This window comes from Procambarus clarkii, unplaced genomic scaffold, assembly GCF_040958095.1.
Source record: "Procambarus clarkii isolate CNS0578487 unplaced genomic scaffold, FALCON_Pclarkii_2.0 HiC_scaffold_1521, whole genome shotgun sequence".
Taxonomy (NCBI): Eukaryota; Metazoa; Arthropoda; class Malacostraca; order Decapoda; family Cambaridae; genus Procambarus; species Procambarus clarkii.
Window position 1 is genome coordinate 5,105 of NW_027190549.1, and position 9,692 is coordinate 14,796.

The following is a 9,692-nucleotide window of genomic DNA, read 5'->3' on the forward strand; positions in this document are numbered from 1 at the left end:
ATAGAGAGATTCAAGTAGACAATCAACTTTCAAACATTAATAATAACATTTATATTGATTTCATTTGGAATGTGTACATAACAAACAAACAAAACAAAATTATAGGGGATATTCAGCATCACTTGGAATATTAACCAATCATATAAATCCAATATATATTTTATATTTTACTTTAAGCGAGGAATTCATATTCTATCCATTTTTAATCATACAAATGAACAAAAGCAATTCTTCACTAGACGTAATGAATGAATAAATGATCAAGGTTTTAATGTGTTTCATGAATATATGTATATATATATATATATATATATATATATATATATATATATATATATATATATATATATATATATATATATATATTAATACTTGTGAACCAGAATATGTTTGAGCAGCAGCGATCGTGCCTGCCATTGGCCGAAGTGCAACAATTCAAATAATTTAAAGGGCCTGCTCGGGTATATAAGAGAGGCTGGGAGACTGGGGCCGGTGGTGGGTGATGGGTGATGAGTGATGGTGTGGTGTGGTGTGGTGTTGTTAAGAGTTGATTTACGGCCAGCCAGCCAGCCAGCCAGCCAGCCAGCTGCAGCCAAGGCAGGGCAGGGCAAGGCAAGGCAAGGCAAGGCAAGGCAAGGCAAGGCAAGGCAAGGCAAGGCAAGGCAAGGCAGGCAGGCAGGCAGGCAGGCAGCCAGGCAGCCAGGCAGCCAGACAGGCAGGCAGGCAGGCAGGCAGGCAGGCAGGCAGGCAGGCAGGCAGGCAGGCAGGCAGGCAGGCAGGCAGGCAGCCAGGCAGCCAGGCAGGCAGGCAGGCAGGCAGGCAGGCAGGCAGGCAGCCAGCCAGCCAGCCAGCCAGCCAGCCAGCCAGCCAGCCAGCCAGCCAGCCAGCCAGCCAGCCAGCCACTCCCACTTTGTATTTATATGCATTCAATTTATATTCAAACATTATATATGTTAAGGGCCTTGTTTTAGTGTTTATTTTAAAAATGACAAACATCGAGTCATTTTACCAGTCCTTTAGCGTTAACGGTGATGCATTTTAAAACTGAACATAAATCGCCTTTTCTGGATATATCAAATATCGAATCCGCTTAATGTGCCTACAATTCAATCATTCAAAAAATACATAATTTACATCAAGCCTTTTCATAGAACAGACAATAAGATTTGTACATGCAAAAAAAAAAAAAAATCCTTTAAGTTATCAATACAATGTGAGAAAACTTTACTTTTATAACTAAAGTTGCACAATTATACCAACTCTATGGTGGCTGGGTTGTAAGGTGTGTGGCTGGTGTTTTGGAAGTCGCGAGTTCAAACGACCCAATGGGAATAATACTTTTTTTTTTTTGCCATACAATCTTCCTAATACTATTATGTAGGTTTGTGTGTGTTTTTTTATTCATTCTTTGGTTTTATAGATGACATACATATTGACTCCTTTTACCGGTCCTTAATTAGGCTCTGGGGAAGCAATGGTGGTGGTGGTGGTGGTGGTGGTGGTGCATTTAAAACTAAACCAAAAATCACCAGTTCTGGACGCGTCAAATATCATATCCGCTTAATGTGTCTACAACCTAATTACTTAAAACTACACTATTTAATTCATTCATATCATGTGCATATTGGTCATTATGCTCATACAACCGACATCAAAATTTATTTTCATTATTAGAATCATACATTTCATCAAGTAATACAGATACAAAGAGATTTTCTTTCTGAGAAGACCGTTAGTATTGGCTTGCAGGCAGGCAGGCAGGCAGGCATTTGAGGGTTATTATTTCGCCTGTTGATTGGGGGGAGGGTTGATGTGTTAGGGGGTTTTCGGTTAGATGTGGTGGTGGTGATTGGTGGTGGTGATTGGTGGTGATTGGTGGTGATTGGTGGTGGTGGTGGTGGTGGTGGTGGTAGTAGGTGGGAGTTGGGGGTGGGGGGGGGGGGGGGGAGGGAAGGGGAGGGGAATGATGGTCTGTGGATTCCTTCTCCGTACCCTTTACATATAAGCAAAAATATGCCTTCTTGTGGGTATAGAAACATTAACACAAATTATATCAGTAACTGATATTGTAGCCTTTTAAACAGAAAAGATTTGTACATACAAATACTTTTTAATTATCATTTATTTGTGGAAATGGCATTTACGTCATTAAATTGATACCTCAGCATCAAGCTAGTGTCCTGCAGCAGTGGTCCAGTGGTAAAGTGTATATAAGTGATGCGTATTCTTGGAGTTGCGAGTTCAAACCCGGATTAAGCTATATATATATATATATATACAACATGTTTTGTTTTGGTTGTTTGTTTTTGTATAAAGCCTCACACAATATCTATATTAAGCGAGTTTGTTTTAAACATGACATACATATTAATTCATTTTACCAGGCCTTATTCCACACAACTCCGTGAATTTCCCGTGGAGCCAGCCATTCAAACAAAAACAAACGAAACAAAACAAAACAAAACAAAAAACATTATTGCCAACAGCATTTGGTGTTCCCAGGCGGTCACCCATCCAAGTACTAACCAAACCCAACGTTGCTTAACTTCGCTGATCGGACGAGAAGCGGTGTTCTCAACGTGGTATGGCCGTTGGCATGAGACTGCCTACACATTGTGGCTAATAACCAACTCTTTTAAGTCATCGCGGCAGGATACGGACCTGCTTGTGGTGTCTTAATGGTAATTGTATCCTAACATATTTTTGTCTCCTTGGCATGGATATTTAACATCGTTTATTCAGTCTTGGGTTTATGTTCTTTCGCCATTTACAGACATTTTACATCTACCTACTTCCTCAGCCTGCCCTGCCAATTTCTAATGAATTTGTGGATTTTCTTTTGTAATACAAACATGTGTGTGCTCATCTGCTCTTCAGTTTTTATGATATTTGTCTCATCTGTCCTGCTTTATGATACTTTTACAAAGAACATGAACAAATGCTTCTATTTTAGAGAAGATATGGGATCCAGGTTTCGGAGCCGTAAAACCAACCGTCGTGATTGGTGGACGAGTTGCCAGGTTGCAGCTTCTGTACCGTGCCGGCACATAAATAGGTTCGGCTCAAGCGGCGGCAGCATCATTCCCCCGTGACTGTCTGAGCGTCTCTCATCACCTTGGTTGGTTCATCATCATCATGGTAGAAGCAAAGCCTACCAAGAAGGCTGCGGCTGCTGCTGCTGTGGTGGCCACCACCAGGAAACCTCGCGTCCAGGTTGCTCACCCGAAAACTAGTCAAATGGTTCTAGCCGCGGTCGCAGCACTCAAAGACCGTAAGGGCTCGTCTCTACAAGCAATCAAGAAGTACGTTGTTGCCAACAACAAAGTCGAGGCTGCCAAGATCGCCATTTACATCCGAAGATTTCTCAAGAAAGCAGTGGCTGACGGCATTCTTGTTCAGACCAAGGGAAGTGGAGCTAGTGGATCATTCAAGCTGGCCGTAGCAGAGAAGAGGGCCGTTCTAACTCCCAAGAAAGCCACCACAACCAAGAAACCATCTACAGCAGCAAAGAAGGCCGTGGTAACTCCCAAGAAAGCCGCCACAAGCAACAAACCACCTACAGCCTTGAAAAAGAAGCAGCAGCAGCAGCAGCAGCTTGTTGTTGGGAACAAAAAGCCCAAAATAAAGAGAGCTTCAAAATCTCCCAAACCACCCAAGGCAAAGAAAGCTGTCAAAAAACAACAAAGGCAAAATAAACGACGACATGCAAGCAGCATGAATACACATGACAATAAACATCCAGGCCTCCCCCCTCAGTGGAGGGGCCTCATATGATTCCAAAAAAGAGTTTAGTTTTGTAGACAAATAAATCATTACTTTTGGGGTAGATTTACTCTGTATATTATATATATATATATATATATATATATATATATATATATATATATATATATATATATATATATATATATAATATACATCTATATTATATATATATATATATATATATATATATATATATATATATATATATATATATATATATATATATAATATACATCTATATTATATATATATATATAATATACATATATATATATATATATATATATATATATATATATATATATATATATATATATATATACATGGGTGAGGTGATATGGTACCAAAGTTTTGGGTAAGGTGATTGACATTTACACAAGATAAAACACGAACCAATGGGAATAAAAACATAAGAATGGAAGTAACTGCAGAAGGCCTATTGGCCCATAACACAAGCACTTCCTCTTGATGCTTCTATATTGGTTCAGAGTCTTGAAGCTATAATAATAATAATATATATATATATATATATATATATATATATATATATATATATATATATATATATATATATATATATATATACACACAAAACTAAATAGTCTTGTTAGACAAATTGCCCCTATTAGAGGCAAGTTGACTAACAAGCCGAATGACTGGCAATTGTTTTGAATTTGAGTTAAATCTAACATAGAAATGTAATCAAACCTAACCTAACCTATGCTAACCCAAGCTAAGCTAACCTAACCTAACCTAAGCTAACCCAAGCTAAGCTAAGCTAACCTAACCTAACCTAAGCTAAGCTAACCTAACCTAACCCAGCAATTCATGATCTTAATATAATACTGTTAATTGGATAAACCAATTTGGAAAGAAATGTTCGAAAATAACAAAATTAACTGTGCTTGTTAGGAAAATTGGGCCTTGCATACTTGTCCCAATAGTGTGGTTCTCGCTTTTAGGTACGACATAAACGTATACCTAAGTTGAGAGAGAAAAAGATTCTCACTCAAACATGCATATCGATTGCCAGTCCTGAATTCTGGGTAGATATTCGTGTCCTCCCTTTTCATTTACCATCATTTGGATACTATCAAAACAGCTCTGAGAAGGATAAAATGAATAAAACGGGTAGCTCACTCATGTAAAAAGGAAGAGTTGGGAAAGATCTCTCTCTCTCTCTCTCCCCCTCACACCCCCCCCCCCCCACCAATGATCCTGCTCTGCTAGTATATAACGTAACAAACCTTCCCCCCCCCCCCCCAATCAGAGTCCCTTTAAGCATGCGAGGATAAAAAATAGATTTCATAAGACCCAATGTGCTAGCTGATATCAAAACAATTTATGTTATCGTCTATTAAGCCCTTCAGTAAAAAAGTATAGGGACCTAATTAGGTCCCGTTTTGAGGTGGTGGTGGGTGGAATCGATGGATTAGCCAAGCTCTTATCCGCCGAATCCGTAGAGGGTACGACCCTGGCGCTTCAGAGCGTACACCATGTCCATGGCAGTGACGGTCTTCCTCTTGGCGTGTTCCGTGTAGGTTACAGCATCACGGATGACGTTCTCGAGGAACACCTTCAGGACGCCACGGGTCTCTTCGTAGATGAGACCCGAAATACGCTTGACGCCGCCACGACGAGCTAAGCGACGAATAGCGGGCTTGGTGATGCCCTGGATGTTGTCACGTAGCACCTTACGATGACGCTTGGCGCCACCCTTTCCGAGTCCCTTGCCTCCCTTGCCGCGTCCAGTCATGGTGTTGTAGTTGTGTGAATCGAATTGACGAATGCATTCATTCATTCATTCATTTAAATATAGGTCAAGATACCCTGATGGGTGAGCGTGGAAGTGGGGATAGGGGAAGAATTAGTGGGGGTGAGAGGAAGGGTTTTCAGTATGAGGTAAAGTGCCAGGGCTAGACCCAGCTGCATGGCATTGAAATCGTTATGACCAGACTAGGCAGTGAAGGCAAGGAATCGGATCTCTGTGACAACATTTCGTCTTTTCTGAGCACCCACGGAGACAGCAGCCCTCAGCTGGGTGTGCCCTGGGGGCTCACTCCAGATGTGGTCTTAGATCTGCTAATCAGCATCGCGCCCCACCCAAGGCACCAGAAAACGGGAGCTAGTTGGTCCCCCCCTAAAGAGGGGGGAGAAGAGTTAGGAGGCTATAGTTGGAAGTTTGGTTATTTGAGTAGTGATATTATAGGAGAGGGGTTATGTAAAGGACGGAGCAGGAGGTGGATCGTCGATCAGGTTAAAGAGGTTGTGCGTATGTCTGGGTCTGCTTAGGACGTTTCTGAGGAACGTGTCGTAGTTGTCATGATAGGTGAGAATTCTGTCAATCTGTTTCTTCCCCATAGTATCCCAGGTTATGTTCAGAGGTGGGATGTTCGCCCACTCATGCAGGGCCTCACTGGTGGTGAAGTCCTGCCAGTGGGTATTGAACACCCATCTCAGAGCCCTGTTCTGGGTACGCTGGAGTTTCTTCCTATTTGTTGGTGCTGCAAGTGTGAGTGGGATCGGTGCATATGTTAGGAGTGGGAGAATAAGTGTTTTGTATAAATAGAGCTTGGTGGCTTGGGAGGCATGTTTGAGTGGGTAGAGTTTTGATAGAGCGTTTGAGGCTATAGCTTTCTTGGGTGTTATGTGTGTGTGAAAGCGAAGGTTGAAGTCTAGTGTGAGTCCAAGTACTGTGGTTTTGTTGACTCTTGGGATCTGGGTTGCATCTGGTGATTGAGAGTAGAGTTTTACTGGGTCAGGGTTACGTCGTTTGTTGTAGAAAAAGTATGTAATTTTTGACTTGTTGGGGTTTGTTTTTATTCGCCAGTCGTGTTCCCATAAGGTGACTTTGTCTATTTCTTGTTGGGCTTTCCGTGTGAGGGCGTTAATCGTATAGTCTGTGATCAGTTGGGTTACGTCGTCAGCGTAGCAAAGGGTCATTGATGTCCAGTATATTGGGTCAGGGATGTCGTTTATATAGAGTATGTATAAGGTTGGTGAAAGAACTGAGCCCTGAGGGACACCTGCATTTAGGTTGAAATAACCTGACAGCTTGCTGAGGAATTTGATCTGCATCTTTCTATTTGTTAGAAAGCTGCAGAGTAGCCTCTGCATGTTGTCAGATAGTTGAAACAGAGTGCAGAGTTTGTAACGTAGGCCGTCGTGCCATACAGTGTCAAAAGCCTTTTCGACGTCCTTTGCAATGAGGGCCGACTTGGCCCTCTGGTGTTTATTTATGGAGAGGTAGTTTGTTATTATGTTCAGTGCGTCTTGTGTTGAGCGGTGTTGTCTGAAGCCAAATTGTTTGTCTGTCAATATGTTTTTGTGTTCTAGGTGATTCCTGAGTTTATGATTAATGAGTTTTTCGTATACTTTCCCTAATGTCTCTAGTAAGCTGATCGGTCTGTAGTTCTTAGGGTCTGTCGGGGATTTTTGGGGTTTTGGAATGAGGATTGCTGTGGCTTCTTTGAATGGGCTTGGGAAATGTCCTGATGCTAGTGAGGCGTTGTAGACGTCTGTGAGTGCAAGGATTAGGGGGTCTGGAAGTTGCTTGAGGAGAGCTTGGCCAATGCCAGAGGCTCCTGGGGCTTTACGTCTGGTGTTCTTGAGCATGAGTTTAACTTCTTCAGGTAGTATTGATTCTGTGAGGTCACTTTCTAAGTCGTCTAGTGTCGTGAGGTCAATGGTAGGGTAGTGTGTGATGGCATGAGGGTTGTGTCGTATCCATGTTTCTACTCTGTTTATGTTTTGTATTGCTGTTGGTTGAGGGGGGTGGGGATTGAAGATGTCCTGCCAGTGTTGTTTGAATATGCCTATTACTTCTGAGGGATCGGTGTAGTTTTGATTGTTGTGAGTGATGTATGTAAAGGCAGAAGAGGAGGAGTTTCCTCTGATCCTCTTTATGAAGTTCCAGAATTGTTGTGGAGTTGTTTTTCTTTGTATTTCAGCTTTATGTATGAGTTTCTCCCAGTTGTTAGCATGGTCTTGGTCAAGGCTGTTGAGTATGTGGTTTTTGAGTATAGTGAGGTCTGTGTTTACTTGATTGTATCTGTGAAGGTTGTGGGTGAATCTGTTGTGATAGCAGGAGAGTAGCCTTTTTGTTCTGATCGAAGGAAAAAAGGAGTATCTGGTTTTGTGGGTTGTTTTTGGAATGGTAGCATCAGCTGCTTGTATGATGTTATTCTGGATGGTGAGGACTTGGGAATCTATGTCTGTGTGTGGTTTGTCTTGGAAGTTGTAGGGCTGTGTGCTGGCAGTTAGGTGTTGTTTGAAGGCTTCCCAGTCTGCATTTTGATAGTCATATTGTGGGGTGGCTGGGATGAGTATGGGGTTGCTGGAGAGTGTGAGTGATATGGGTATGTGATCTGAGCCAGTGAGGGGTCCGGGTGTGATGTAGTGTTGTAGGTGGGTGCCTGCTCTGTTGGTGAGGATTAGATCTGGTCTCCCAGTTCCATTGTGTGTGTAGGTTGTTTGGAAGTCAGGGCCAAGGAAGGTGAGGTGTTTGTTTTGGTGGAGTTGGTGTAGTTGTTGACCGTGCATGTTGTGTTGGCGATGGTTGAATGTTTGGTGTTTTGCATTTAGGTCTGCTAGGAGGAAGACTGGTATGTGTGTGTGGTTGAAGAGAGTGTTTAGGTCCTGGAGGGGGAGACCCAAGTTTGGACGAATGTATGTGGTACCAATGATCATCTGCCCGTGTTGAGTGTGAATGCGGACTGCTAGGAAGTGTTTGTGTTGCCAGTTGGTAGTGAGGAGGTCATGTTTATAGGTGTTCTTTATTAGAATAGCAGCCCCTTCGTAAGCTTCATCAGGAGATTGGTATGTTGTGAAGCCAAAATGTCTAATTTTGTGAGAGTTCGTCACGCATGTGCTGTTTAGTAGCAGCACATCCGGTCTTTCATTCTCCACAAAGTTAGCAATTAGGTGTCTGATGTTGTAATATGCTCTAACGTTAAATTGTGTGATTTTCATATTTATTGACTTGTTGGGGGAGTGTTTGTGGCATTTGAACCGGAGGGGTTCTCCTTTGTGGATTGATTCGTTGTGTAGACAGATTTGGTAATTATAGATTTGGGTAGGAGATATGTATGGCGACCGTTTTGCATGGTTTCTGGTATGAATTTAGGAAGTTTTGGTGTAGGGGTGAGGGAGTGGTCTGGGGAGGTGTTAGTCCTCTTGGCTGAGAAAGACACGTTTTGGGGCAAATTTTGTGGGATTTTGGGCTTTGTACCTGTGTGGTATTGGGTTAGGGGCGTGAGGTTGGCTAGCGTGTTGGGCGTGAGGTGAGTTGACGTGTTGGGCGTGTGGGCTAAGGTGAGGGAGGTTACATGTTTCTTGGTATCTGATGTCCTTTTTATTGATGGGTTGGTTTTCTTGTGTATTGGGGTTGTTCGTCTTGCATGCAGAAATTTTTTGTTTTGTTTAGGTGAGTTTGTTCTTTTCACTTGAAGAGTTGTTTTGTGTTTTGGTGAGCTTGATCTTTTTGACTGAAGAGGGGTAGCTGTCATGGGGAGCATGGTCTGTGAGAAGCAGTTAGAGGCCTGGGTGTCAGGGGAGGGTGTAGATGGTTCTGGGTTTGGTGTTTGGGGGGTGATGGGGGGAGGGGGTGGTGTTGGGTTTGTTGTCTGGGAGGTGGTTGGGTTTGTTGTCTGGGAGGTGGTGAGGGGTGGGGGCGAGTGTAGGGGTGGTACTGGGTTTGATGCCTGGGGGGTGGTGGGGGGTGGGGAAGAGAGTGGGGGTGGTGCTGGGTTTTTTGTCTGGGAGGTGATGAGAGGTGGGGGTTGTACTGGGTTTGCTGCCTGGGTTGTGATAGGGGGTGGGGAAGGGGGTGGGGGTGGGGGTGGTGCTGGGTTTTTTGTCTGGGAGGAGATGAGGGGTGGGGGTGGTACTGGGTTTGATGCCTGGAGTGTGATAGGGGGTTGGGGTGA

The 9,692-nt window shown here is 43.0% G+C and overlaps 1 non-coding gene across 1 annotated transcript; it reads right to left on the reverse strand.

Moving 5' to 3' along the window:
* Positions 1 to 2,477: 2,477 nt before the first annotated feature.
* LOC138362240 (5S ribosomal RNA) lies at positions 2,478 to 2,596 on the reverse strand. The gene has a single exon (XR_011227516.1). It is a non-coding gene; the product is annotated as a 5S ribosomal RNA (ribosomal RNA).
* Positions 2,597 to 9,692: the final 7,096 nt, after the last annotated feature.